This window comes from Anomaloglossus baeobatrachus, chromosome 6 (genome assembly GCF_048569485.1).
Source record: "Anomaloglossus baeobatrachus isolate aAnoBae1 chromosome 6, aAnoBae1.hap1, whole genome shotgun sequence".
Lineage (NCBI taxonomy): Eukaryota > Metazoa > Chordata > Amphibia > Anura > Aromobatidae > Anomaloglossus > Anomaloglossus baeobatrachus.
In genome coordinates, this window is record NC_134358.1 from 491,297,699 (window position 1) to 491,310,807 (window position 13,109).

The window sequence follows — 13,109 nt, forward strand, 5'->3', positions numbered from 1 at the left end:
CTAGGACATGTGGTGAGTGCGGATGGTGTTGCCCCCGACCCTGAGAAGATCACTGCCATCCAGAGCTGGCCGAGACCAACCACAGTGAGGGAAGTAAGGCAGTTCCTGGGTCTGGTAGGGTACTATCGGCGTTTTATAAAGGGGTACACGAAGATGGCTGCCCCCATGCAAGATCTCCTCGTGGGACAGACCAAAGGTGGTAGACCCATTGGAGCCCCACTGTTGTGGGAGGACAAGCATGAGGAGTCCTTTGGCCAGTTGAAGGCGGCCTTGACCGGAGAAGAGGTCTTGGCGTACCCTGACTATGGGCGCCCGTTCATTCTCCACACGGACGCCAGTAACGTGGGGCTAGGAGCGGTCTTGTCCCAGGTCCAGGATGGAAAGGAGAAGGTGATTGCCTACGCCAGCCGAAAACTCCGGCCGACAGAAAGGAACCCTGAGAACTATAGCTCCTTCAAGCTCGAGCTATTGGCGTTGGTGTGGGCTATCACAGAGCGGTTCCGCCACTACCTGGCGGCAGCAAAATTCACCGCGTTTACGGACAACAATCCGTTAACTCACCTAAACACGGCCAAGTTGGGCGCGCTGGAGCAGCGGTGGGTAGCCCGGTTAGCCAACTATGATTTCACCATAAAGTACCGAGCTGGTCGTGTCAACATCAATGCAGATGCAATCTCCCGGATGCCCCATTTGTCAGAAGAGGGGTGTGAGGACGACGACCTCGAGGAGATTGAGTTGCCTGCGTTTCACCAGCCGCCTACTGAGAGGGTACAGGTATGTCAGCAAAGGGTGGATCTGGACCCGCGGCCCAGTCAAGAGTGGCAGGACGCCCAGGACCAAGCGCCGGCTGTCCGCCTTGTCAAGACTCTGGTGGAACAAGGCGCCATGGGAATGGACCCCAGCGCTCCAGCCGAAGCCCAACGCTTGTGGAAAGAACGGAAACGGCTTTACCTACACCAAGGGAGGCTGTACCGTGAGCTGATCAACCCGAAGACCCATGAGAAAATATGCCAGTTAATCGTTCCTCAGGCTGATGTCGCTACTGTACTGCGGGCATACCATGATGGTGCTGGCCACTTCGGGTGGAAGAAGCTGGAGATGCTGTTGAGGGAGCGGTTCTATTGGAGTGGGATGCGTGAATCGGTGGAAGCCTGGTGCCGAGAGTGCGGTCCTTGTACGCTGAGGAGAAAGGACGAGACTAGCCAGAGGGCACCGTTACATCCCATCGTCACCCATCAGCCGCTGGAACTGGTCGCCCTAGACCATGTTAAGCTCACCCCTAGCCGAAGTGGGTACACCTACGCATTGACCATGGTAGACCACTACTCAAGATTTATGGTGGTAGTCCCCGTCAAGGACCTGACTGGTCGAACTGCTGCTCGTGCGTTCCAGGCTTATTTCTGCCGACCTCATGGGTACCCCGAGAAGGTGCTGACTGACCAAGGCCCGGCTTTTGAAGCAGAGGTGTTTCACGAATTCTGCCAGTTGTACGGCTGCAAGAAGATCCGGACCACTCCGTACCACGCCCAAACCAACGGCATGTGCGAGAAAATGAATCACTTGGTCCTGGGGCTCCTCAAGACGCTACCGCTGGAAGAACGGAACATGTGGCCGGAAAAGTTACCCGACTTGGTCGACATGTACAATAATATCCCAACCAGCTCGACGAAGTGCACCCCAGCGTATCTGATGAGGGCTCGGCCTGGCCGCCTGCCGGTGGATCTGGAGATGGGGTTGGAAGCTCCGGAAGCACTCCCTTCAACGGCAGAGTGGGAGAGTCGGAGGAGGGCCCAGTACCGGCAAATCCAGGAGTATGTAGAGAAAAACCTCAGTCGAAGTCGAGAACAGCAAGAGCACCGGTTCAACCAGAAGGCGCCTGCAGGTCCTTTCCAGCCAGGAGATGTGGTGCTGAAACGGAAGAGAAAAGCCCACAAACTGGATGACCAGTGGGAGCAAGTCCCTTACGTCGTACAACCCACCGAGTGGGACAATGGGAAAACCTACCAGATCAGTCGTGACCAAGGGGGCACCCTGGCCACAGTTTCTCGGGACCATCTAAAAAAATGCCCCCTAGCATTGAAAACAGAGGCTGAAGTACCGGTTTCTCCACCAGTGGAAAAGGCAGCAGAGGTAATCCACACTGTAATGGGTGACTTCCCAGCAAACTGGCCTACACAGAACGGCGCGGTGATACTTCCAGTGATACTGTTCCCACAACCCGTGGATGAAGAACTAGTGGAAGCGGTTAACCGTGAGCCAGAACCCGTGCCAGCGCCCAGGGATGAACCTGTACCCAGCCCCCCTGCACCTCCGCCTGCTCCACACTATAGCCGGGAGGAGGAACCGATTGTTCCCTCTACCCCACTGTCTAGTACCACTGACACCGGGCCCCGAAGGTCCACCCGTTCCAACCTAGGTAGACCCCCACTTAGGTACAGGGAGACCGTTCTATGAGTAGGAGGGACCCGCAAATGTAAAAGTTTGCTGTTTGTTTGTTAAGTTTGAAAGTTTGAGATGATGAAAATGAAAATGACCGAGTACTTCACCTGATTCACCGTGTGATTTGCAACCGGCTGGAGCCGGCACCGTTGTCCCCGTGGGGACCGTTTAAAATGCATGGGAACTATCTATGGACAAGCCCGTGAACTCTGCAGGGCAACCACAAACGTTAAGTGGCTTGTAAATATGTTGGGTACCGTTACCGTTTCCGCAATGCCGCCTCCGGAGAGGCAGGTTGGAGGGAGGGCCCTGAGCAGAGCAGGCCAGGGCCCAGCCACCAAAGGAACCGGTGGCCACCCTCTGGAGGGGAAGGACAGATCCCGCTCGGGTAACTTGTGCTGGACTGTGGGTCAAGGGGTGCTGCCTGGGCTTTAGGGGCAGCATCAGGGCCAGGTTGCTTGGGTGGGAGAGAGCGGAAACCGTGACCGTATACCGTTGCAACGTTTAAGTAAATGTGCCTCCCGTTTGGGAAGAGTTTTTGATTAAAAATGTATTTATGTTTTGCTTAACCCTGTTATCCCCTTTTTACAGAAAAATAAAACCGGTGTAGGACGGCAGCCCGCGGACGGTCTGCATTTTGCTAAGGGGGAATGTGTCGCCCTGGGCAAGCCAGGGGACACAGGTCACAACACCACCACACCCCACACTCCAGGTAGGCACATCACAGCTAACCAGAAATCCTTGTTGCCTTGCTCCAGGAGTCTGTGATGCACACCAGGGGGTGGGCCAGGCGGTTGGCTCCGCCCATCGAGGAGCTCACAACTCTGGAGGCAGGAAGTAACCAGGCAGTCAGAGTCGAGTGAGAGTCGAGTCAGGGAGGAGGAAGTGGAAGGAGTGAGGAGTAGCCCAAGCAGGGGCTAGAGTAAACAAACAACTAAGTGAAAGTGAAGGAAAGAAAAGGAGTAAAGGAGGAAAGCAAGAAGTGGTGACAGCGCAGAGAGTGTGCAAAGCCTGAGAGCCCAGCTGTGTGTAGGGCTAGAACAGCAAGGTCAGCGACGGTGGTGACTGTTTGGAGGGGGACAGTTTGGAAGTTCCTGGAAGGACCCCGTTGGCTGTGTGCCCGGTGGTCTGGAGCAGTGTTCCGAAGGACAGTCAGCACCAGGGCAGGGGCCTCTCGGACCCCGGCAAGTCTAGGAGTCGCCAGATTTGCCAAATCCGTCAGTGACGGGGACGCAGATCCCCCAGCAACCAAGTCCCGATTGACGGCAACAGCCCGACCATTACCGGGGAGACACCGCCACCGCCAGGGCACCAGTTTCCCCAGGGCCAGCGCCTGCGGGCAAAGTGTAGAGCTCCTCCGGCCCAGATTGCAGTCGGGGAGCGGGTAACCGGAGGGAATCCACCGCTACCATCAGACAACATAGGTGCAAGGAAGAGAAACGTCACCGTCACCTACCGGGAGTGCAGGTGCAGCCGTCTGTGGGACCGTCCTACCAGCCGTTGGTTTACCGTACAAACTGTGTCCGTGTGTCAGGCTGAGTGAGTACCACAGTGCCGCAAGGCACAGCGCTGCCCCCGCGTCCCTGCGCCCTCCAGGCCCTACACTTCACATCTCATCACCGGGCCCCGGGATCACCAACCCCTACCCACGGAGGGGCAACACAACACCTGGCTGCTCCGCATCACCATCCCCGGGACCCCCACACTGAGCAGCGGTGGTGCAATCACCACAACCGTGGGTGGCGTCACGAACTATAACAATCCCCACACCCAACAAACACCCCCTTTCACTCACGGGCGAGGAGTGTCGCTCGAGACACCCCGGGATCCGGCCCACGGCTCGAGCCACCAGGAGCAGCTGCCGGACCCGAGCAGAAGGGGTGAGCGCGGTGTGCTGACACCCTCCACCCCGCCCGCGACACTTGTATCCCTGCGACTGCGGTCCGACTGTGCAAGCGGACCTCAGTTGCGGGGGGGCGGGCCGGCACTGAGGAGGGGCGGGCCAGCACTGAGGAGGGGAGGGAGGGATTTATCTCCCTCTCTCCTCCGTAGCCGGCTATTGCCATTCTCACCCTGCACTCATGGTACACCGGTGTACTGCGAGTGGAGTGCGATTTTTCTCTCGCCCCACTCACTTGAATGGGTGTGAGAGAAATGAGTCTTTCATTACAATGGCAGCATGCTGCGAATGTTTTCTCGGTCCGATTAGGGCTGAGAAAATAATCACTCATGTGTGCTGACACACAGGCTAGAATTGGTCTGAGTGGAATGCAATGTTTTATCGCACTCCACTTGCACCGATTTTCTCGCCGTGTGGCTTAGGCCTTAGCAAGACACTCATGGAACCAGGAGGAAGGGGATATCCAGCACACTCGTCTCAATTATTTTTTTATAAAAAAATGAAAAACTTTATTCAATATTAAAATTCATCCATCAAAAGTCCCTTTTAAAAACCTTCACATATAGCCAGGACGCGTTTCAGACTCCATGTCCTTAGTCTATTTCCAAGATATGATTTTTTTATGAAAAAGAATCGAGGCGCGTTTGCTGGATATTCCCTTCCTCCTGGTTCATTTTTTAAAGAGTATCAGTCAGCCAGTTTTTGCTATATGATCTAAAAGCAGCATAACATAGGGCAAGAAAGCCTGATTTCAGTGATATGTCACTTACTGGGCTGCTTGGTGTAGTTTTTATAGAATTCCTGTTTTGTCTGATGTAGATGTAGCAGAGCTAAGAGTTAAACTGTTTATAATCCCGCCCACATCCCTAATTGGCAGCTTCCTGTGTACATTGTACAGTGTGAGCAAAGGTCCAAACAGCTTTGGGGGCAGGGTTACACAGATTATCTGGTCTGGGCTGTGCAGGAGGTGTAGTTCTGTAGTGTTGATAAAATGCTGATTGCATTGAAACTACAGCTCACAGCCTAATAAGTGACACATCCCTGCTATCAGGGTATCACGCCCAATTTAGCCTGCTGTCAAATTAAATTACAAAAACCTGCTGACAAATTCCCTTTTAATTTTTTTTTTCCACGAACCAGAATGTCACTTACTCTGTGATTCCAGCTTCCGACAAGCGGAGCTCCGGAAAGTGTTAAAAGTGCTGACAATTCCTCTTCATGTTTAGGTATTTGAGTTGTCACTAATAATCCCAATTTTACAGCGTTGATCCTTTCCACCGACATCTCTGTTGCGGTGAATACTTCACTATGTCAGATCTGCTTAAATCTGAAATCTACAGACATGCAGACTGGTGGCAGCTGGAATCGGCAGAATATGAATTTACACCTTTTCCATACTGGGAATCTTGTGAACAATAAAGCATTGATGTTTTTTTTTTTATTCATGAAGTGTAATGTAATCTGATGTGTCTCCAGCTTTCCTTCCTGAGGAAGAGGACTGGGTGTGACATGTAGGTGGTAAGTGGAACACTAGAGTTGATTAGGTCACATTAGCATTTAATGATCTCTCTTGGCTCCTGCACAATTGATTATATTGTTCTCTTTCTGATGCTCAGGAAAGCTGCAAACCTGAAGCAGGCAGTCCTCTGTAGGCCGCAGGAGGATTTTACCTTACCAAATTACTTTCACACATTGTATTATTTCAGTTGATGGGAAAAATGATGTTTAGATGTTTTAATAGGTGGGAAAATAAAATATATAAAAAGCCATAAACAGTTAGGGCACATTTACACGTACCAACCGGGGCTACCAATTGGCCACCGATCAGCTACAGGCAGTAGTTTAAAAGTCTGTTAAGACAAGCTGACCCTACTTGTATGTGCATATAATGATCATTAATAAGATTGTTCTTTGTGCTGGACGATGTGCTGCCAAGACTGATGATTTTTAAGCTAATTTAAAGAAGACTTCCAGACTGTGCCTGCTTCTGGTCTATGAATGACTTGCCTCCTCTGTTTGAGATCTCAGCAGTGACCTATCACTCACAGACCAGGGGCCATGGAATCACAGACAGGGAGTAGCAGACCCAGTGTACAGACCAGCCTCTCTGCTTGCCTGCAGTGTGTGAATGACCTGCCTCCTCTGTTTAAGAGCTCATCAGTGACCTGTCATTCATAGACTAGAGGCAGGAGTTGGGGCCAGGGCATCACAGACAGGGAGGAGATGACCTAGTGTACAGTGTCTGCTTTTGTAGCACCCACGGGGCAGGAGTTAAATACTCGTCGCCGGGCCGGTAATGTTTGGTCTGGGATGTCTCGGGAGGCCCTGCCCGGCTTCATGGCCTCGAGGTGTACACCAAAAGGGGAATGGATGATGGTGGGATGATGAGGATGAAGGGGTTGAGGATGTTGTCAGTTGTTGTTGTTGTCTTGGGACGCCACCTGCGGTATGCGGCCAGGGATTAGTTGCCGCTGCAGTCGCTGTCCTCTGGGGCGGATGGTGTCGCAGCTAGGATGGTTCAGCTTCCCGCAGGTGAAGCTAGGCCCCAGGGTGGATGATGCGGGTGGTAGTGGTGGCTGTTAGTGCCGGAATGCGCAGCGACGGCACAGGCAATGAAGGACTGACACAGTAGTTGCGGTTCAAGGTCTTTACTCACTGTCCGTCGGTTGCCCGGAGGTGCCGGTCTCCGCCGTGATGGGCTCCAGCCGATCTCAGATAAGTTAGAGGTAGCTACCGGTGTTTGAAAGTGTTCTTTCCCAAGGGTTGTCCCTTCAGAAGTGAGGAACCCGGGCTGAGCTTCCCGCTTCAAGCCTTGGGCTCCGTGAAGTATGAAAGAAGAAAGTGGTGTCGTGTTGCCAGAACTATAGTCCCGATTTGACTGAAGATTGTGTAAAGGTTGCTTCCACTTCTACCCCAAGTGGTGTCCATCCCCCATGTGGTTGTCCTAGTGACCGGGAAAGTCCCATGCCTTGTGATGGTCACTCCCAGCCTGCCCTAGTATGTAAAGTGAAATGTGGAAACACCAGTGATTAACCCCCTCCTTACCCGAGATGAATACTGCACCTTAAGTGAGGTGCAGTACCCTGTGGTGACTGAAGCCTTAGGGGCGCCACACTTGCCTCCAGTCTGTGAATGGCTGGCCTCCTCTGTTTGAGATCTCAACAGTGACCTGTTATTCACAAACAAGGAAGAGCAGACCCAGTGTACAGTCAAGTCCCTCTGCCTGCCTCCATTCTATGAATGAATGGCCTACTCTGTTTGAGATCTCAGGAGTGACCTGTCATTCACGGACTAGAGGCAAGCTTTGGGGTCGGGAAATCACAGATACGGAGGAGTCGACCACAGGTACAGTCCGGCCTCTTTTCCTGCCTCCAGTCTGTGAATAACCTGCCTTCTCTGTTTGAGATCTCAGCAGTGAAATGTCATTCACAGACCAGGGGCCATGGAATCACAGACAGGAAGGAGCAGACCCAGTGTACAGTCCGGCCCCTCCTCGGTCTACCTGCCTCTCATCTTACAGCGGCTCCAGGACCTTGGGCAAGGACTGCATAGTGGGGACAGCACGGAAGCCATTACCCCCCGTGCACGGAACCCATGCAGCCTCCGGAGTGCTAGAAGCTGAATCCGACTCCTCCGGTTCATAACTGGTTAACCAAGGCCGGCTAGTTTCACCTACAGGTCCCCTTCAACCCAGTGCCAGTGTAGTAATCTGGTACCCTCTTCCCCTACACCTGTCTCTGGTTAATGAGTCCCCGTGGCGTAGAGCAACAGGGGGTCCCCGTCCGGTGGTTTGTCCACTTCTGTCCGCCTGACGGTAGCGTCAACCCTGTGGGGTTGAAGTCTCTGGTCCTGTCCCCGGTTCTCCCTTTGTTATTGAGTCTTCAGATTTTTAGGGTTAGCGAGGTTCTTGATGGTCCCCTCTCTGTGCAGGTGTTAACAGGTCGGCTTGGAGATTCTGCTTGTCCTAGGGTCCTGTACCCCATCGGTGCGTAGTTCCAGGAGTACTCCACTGGCAACTACTCTCCTGGGTACCAGGTTACTGTCAACCCCGTGTCAGTACGTCTCCTCATGTCCACCTTCACTCCTCGACATCTCTAGACCGACTCTCTGACTGTCCTGACTGTCCACAGTCTGCCCCTCCCACCTGGTCAACTAGTGGACTGGTTCCACCTCTAGAAGGCCATCCATTGGTCCGACCCTAGCCTTGTACCATTGTATGGGGGATTGTTGTGGAAAACTGAGATTACCTGGAGATTTTGTGTGTTACCGGCACCGGTCTTCCGGGGCCTTAGGGGGTAGGCCCTGTATCCCTGTGGGTATGCAGATCCTTGTAGCACCCTGATGGCTTCAGGGGCACTACACTGCCTCCTCTGTTTGAGATCTCAGCAGTAACCTGTCATTCATAGACAAGAGGCAGGTACTGGTGCTGGGGAATCACAGACAGGGAGAAGCAGATACAGACACAGTGTACAGTCCAGCCACCTCCAATGTGTAAATGACCTATCTCCTCTGTTTGAGATCTCAGCAGTAACGTGTCATTCATAGACTAGAGGCAGGTACTGGGGTCGGGGAATCACAGACAGGGAGGAGCAGACACAGTGTACAGTCCAGCCCCTTTGTAAATGACCTATTGCCTCTGTTTCAGATCTCAGCAGTGAACTGTCATTCATAGACCAGGGGCCTGGGAATCACAGAAAGGGAGGAGAAGACCCAGTGTACACTCTGGCTCCTCTACCTGCCTCCAGTCTGTAAATGACCTGCCTCCTCTGTTTTAGATCTCAGCAGTGACCTGTGATTCACAGACTAGAGGCAGGTGTTGGGGCCAGGGAATCACAGACAGGGAGGAGAAGACCCAGTGCACAGTCCAACCCCTGTAAACTGAAATCAAATTAGCAAAAAACTTCAAATGGTGATTAAAGTAAAACAACAAAAGTGGTTTTCTTCACCAAAGGTATCAATTTAATCATTATTACAACGCCAATAGTCATGACCTTATATTACAAAATTGTGCTGAACATGGGCTATGCCTGCTACTGCAGCTCAGCCCCACTAACAAAGAAAATACTTCACAATGTTTTACCTCTACAAACTGTTGATTTGGCAGTTAGAGTATGGCATTTTTAAACTTTGTATTCCTTGTTTCCCTGCAGACAGTCAGAAAAGGCTCCATGCACTGAAGAACCTCTGCAGGGAGTCCCAGGCATGTATTAGCAGGGAGTGCACAGATCCTTTGCAAACTGACTGCAGGGGAATGACAGAGAGTTTAGGAGCTTAGAGAAAGTTTAGGAGCTTGTCTCATAAATATGTATTATTATTATTCTATATTTATTTAAAGCTATTTTAAGTTAGTGTGTGTACGCAATGGCCACTGTCCTTTCAACAAACTCTGCATAAATCATAGGTGTAATATACATTCCTCAACATTGAAATTGCAACACCAAGAAGGAAAAGTTGTGTAATTATGGCAATTAGAGAATAGATAGACATGTTAATGATATGCAGGTGATAAAAAAAATGAAAAATATTTTTAAACATCTTGATTTATTCAGTATCGAGTAAGTGCCACCCACAGAAATACATGTACGTACACGCCCTAACTGCTATCAATGAATGCATTTGGGCACACAAATCCATATATATTGTATATGCACAAATTTCTATATATGTGGATTTGTACAGATTATGTGTGACATTAAAGCTGGAAAAAATTCTCAAATCATTCTTCTTTTCAAACATTTTCCACCTTTAACATAATATATAATCTGTATAAATCCATTGAAAACCAAAGTGAATTAATTTTGAGGGTGAAAAAGGTAACAAAAATAAAATAATGTGGTTGCATAGGTTTGAACACCCTCCTGAGGCTGTGATCGTTTTCAAAATTAGCTAATCACATTGAAACTCATGGTAAATAGTAGTTAGAACACATTTATCATCATAACCCCATAAAAAGTTTAACTGTTCTACTAGGGTTTTCCTGGGATTTTCTAGATGTCATGATTCTGATTGGTGGTGCTCTGCTCTCGTGCAGAGCCGATGCTTGGTTTTGTACTATTATCTGGTGGAGCGGTTGTTTCAGGTCACGGGCCCTGTGGGAGGGGCCTGTTCCTTGGAGCCTCGTTCCGGGTGATTGCTCTGCTTTATTTTGGAGCTACTTCACCTGGAACACCACCAGTGTTAGCTCCTGGGTTGCAGCAGTGTTTGATGGCTCCTGTAAGAGACCATCTTGATCTTGTCCCGCTACCTCGTTCCTAGTACCCTCCTCCGCCTTTTTCCCCAACCCTGACTTGACTCCCTGCCTCCCAGACCTGTGGCTTGTATCCTGACCTCAGCTCTGCTCTCTCCCTTTGTACTTGACGTGTCTTTCTGGCTTCCAGACACCCGGCTCGTATCCTGACCTCAGCTATGCTCTGTCTCTTGTAACTGACGTGTATTCCCGGCTCCTGACCTTTGGCTTGTTCGACTACTCCCCCACTAGTGTATCTAGCGACATCTAGTGTTCTAACATTATCCATCTCTTCCACTAGTGTATCTAACGACACCTAGTGTTAGACCAGCACGGATGTATTTTACAGCAAAAGCCAAGGTCCTGAATAGATTACAACACAGCTAGGGGATTTAATTTTTCAAAGCTATTAGTAAGGAGAAAGATGCAAAAAAATTTCCAAGTCATTAGATATACCATGGAACACTGTGAAAATCGTCATCAAGAAATGGCTTAAATTCGACACAACACTGACATTACCTAGAACTGAATATCTCTCAAAATGGATGAAAAGTCAAGAACACAATTGGTCCTGGAGCTTGCCAGGAGGTTTACAGCAACAATTAAGAGTTGCAGTACTATCCGACAACTACTGGTTGTGTACTGCATATGACAACAATCTCCCGTATTCATACACTGATGAGCAAAAGGGTAACAATTTTTTGAATGTTTGACTTTCAGGCTCCATATCTCACCATCCACTACAGCTTTGAACGTGAAACTACCTTCATTTTATAGACAATCATCTTGGCTATCTCATGCATATATCTGACTTGCAACTATTTAGTATATGATTATTATGCAGATTCTTGTCATATCACTGCATTGTTACTGTTTTGTTCCTAAAAATCTAAATAGAAATTTTTAGTATTTCACCTTTGGCTTTCAACACTGAATCCTTCTGGCATGCTCTTGATCTGATTCAAGCATTATTTAACCAAAATCTGATCCCAGGTCTCTTCTAAACATTCCCAATGTTGTTGCATACTGGTCTTCTCGAGTGATGGGCAGACCCGGACTGTAAAATTCCGGATCCAGGCGAGTTTAAAAGTACCTGAGCACCGACCCCAGGCCCGGAGTTCTCAGGGAACTCCGGGTAACAATCCAGGTCCAGCAAAATAAATTAAAATTAAAGAAAAAAAGAGAAGGCAGGCACGTTATACTTACTAAGTATAATACTATTGTATGTACTGAGGATATCGATTGCGTTAGGGCAATGACAACCAGAGACAGGTTCTCGGTGCAAAGACGTTTTATAATATGTAACAACAATATGTGCACAGAACAGAATATACACAATAATATGTAACCGCAATATGTACACAGGACAGAATATACTTAGTAGAACATAAACACAGTAAATACCTGTCGGGTTTAGAGCAAAGGGAAATTCCCGGGACCACGCACCGGACTCCCCCAGGGAGACCACCAGGAGCGAACCCCTATACAGGGGCTGTCTGGCGATCACCCCAGAAGGCCTAAATGCGCAGCAGCCGGGACACGAAAGGGCAACAGGTATAGTCCAAAAAATGTCCATACGTGATGTGAGTCCTAGGGTGGATATGAAACGGAAGGGACGGGGCAGAAGTGCGCCGCACCTGTCAGCAGTTGTGGGAATCACCCCTCCGCCAACACTATTTAAAGTCACATAGTTCTCTCCTTGTGTATACTGCCCCTGGAAAAAGCGCTCCCATAGCGAAACGATCGTTGGGGAGGTCCCCTCTCCTGCCCTTGGCGACCCTCCACCTTTCACCAGGTAATTATTTGAGGTTTTATACCTCCTCCCTACCTACCCTCTCTTTTTTCTATTCTGTTCCACAGCGCCTAAAAGCACTGCAGAGGGAACATCCTTCCTGGATGCACGGCTCACACGGTCTCATACACCGGGTACCCTGGCACATGGACTGACTATCCAGCCCCCACATGGTGAAAAAATTTGATCTTACTGTGGCTGCTTGAAAACACCAGTCCTTGTGCCTCGGCATTGCAGCCGCCTCCGGACCCAGAATGTGCTTGTTCCCCTGCATATCTTAGACAGATAATCCCTGGGGTGTTTGTTCCTGAATACAATAGTCTACCCTTTCTGTAATGACAGAATCTTGTACAATAGGAACATCCCATCGGTTACTTTAGCACATGGACCGACCCTTTAGCCCTTATATGGAGAAACATCTATTTATATTCTCTTATGGCTATTTTAAAGTGTCAATCCATGTGCTCTATTACTGCAACTGCTATTAGATTTTGAATGTATTTCTTCCCCACACACTCTACCCCCCTTCACCAGATTTGTCCCCACCCCTTTACCCTACCACGCTGGGTCGCCTCGCGCAGGAGAGGGGTCCTTTTATTGCCATTGTATACTTGTGCAGTTGATCTTTTGACATCCCATTAATGTTTGCCTCTGACCTAAATGGTCCATGTATAATCATTTTTTCACTTAAAAACTAAAAATAAAATATTTATATTTTCACTACTATATATATTTTGGTTTTGTTCTTCCTC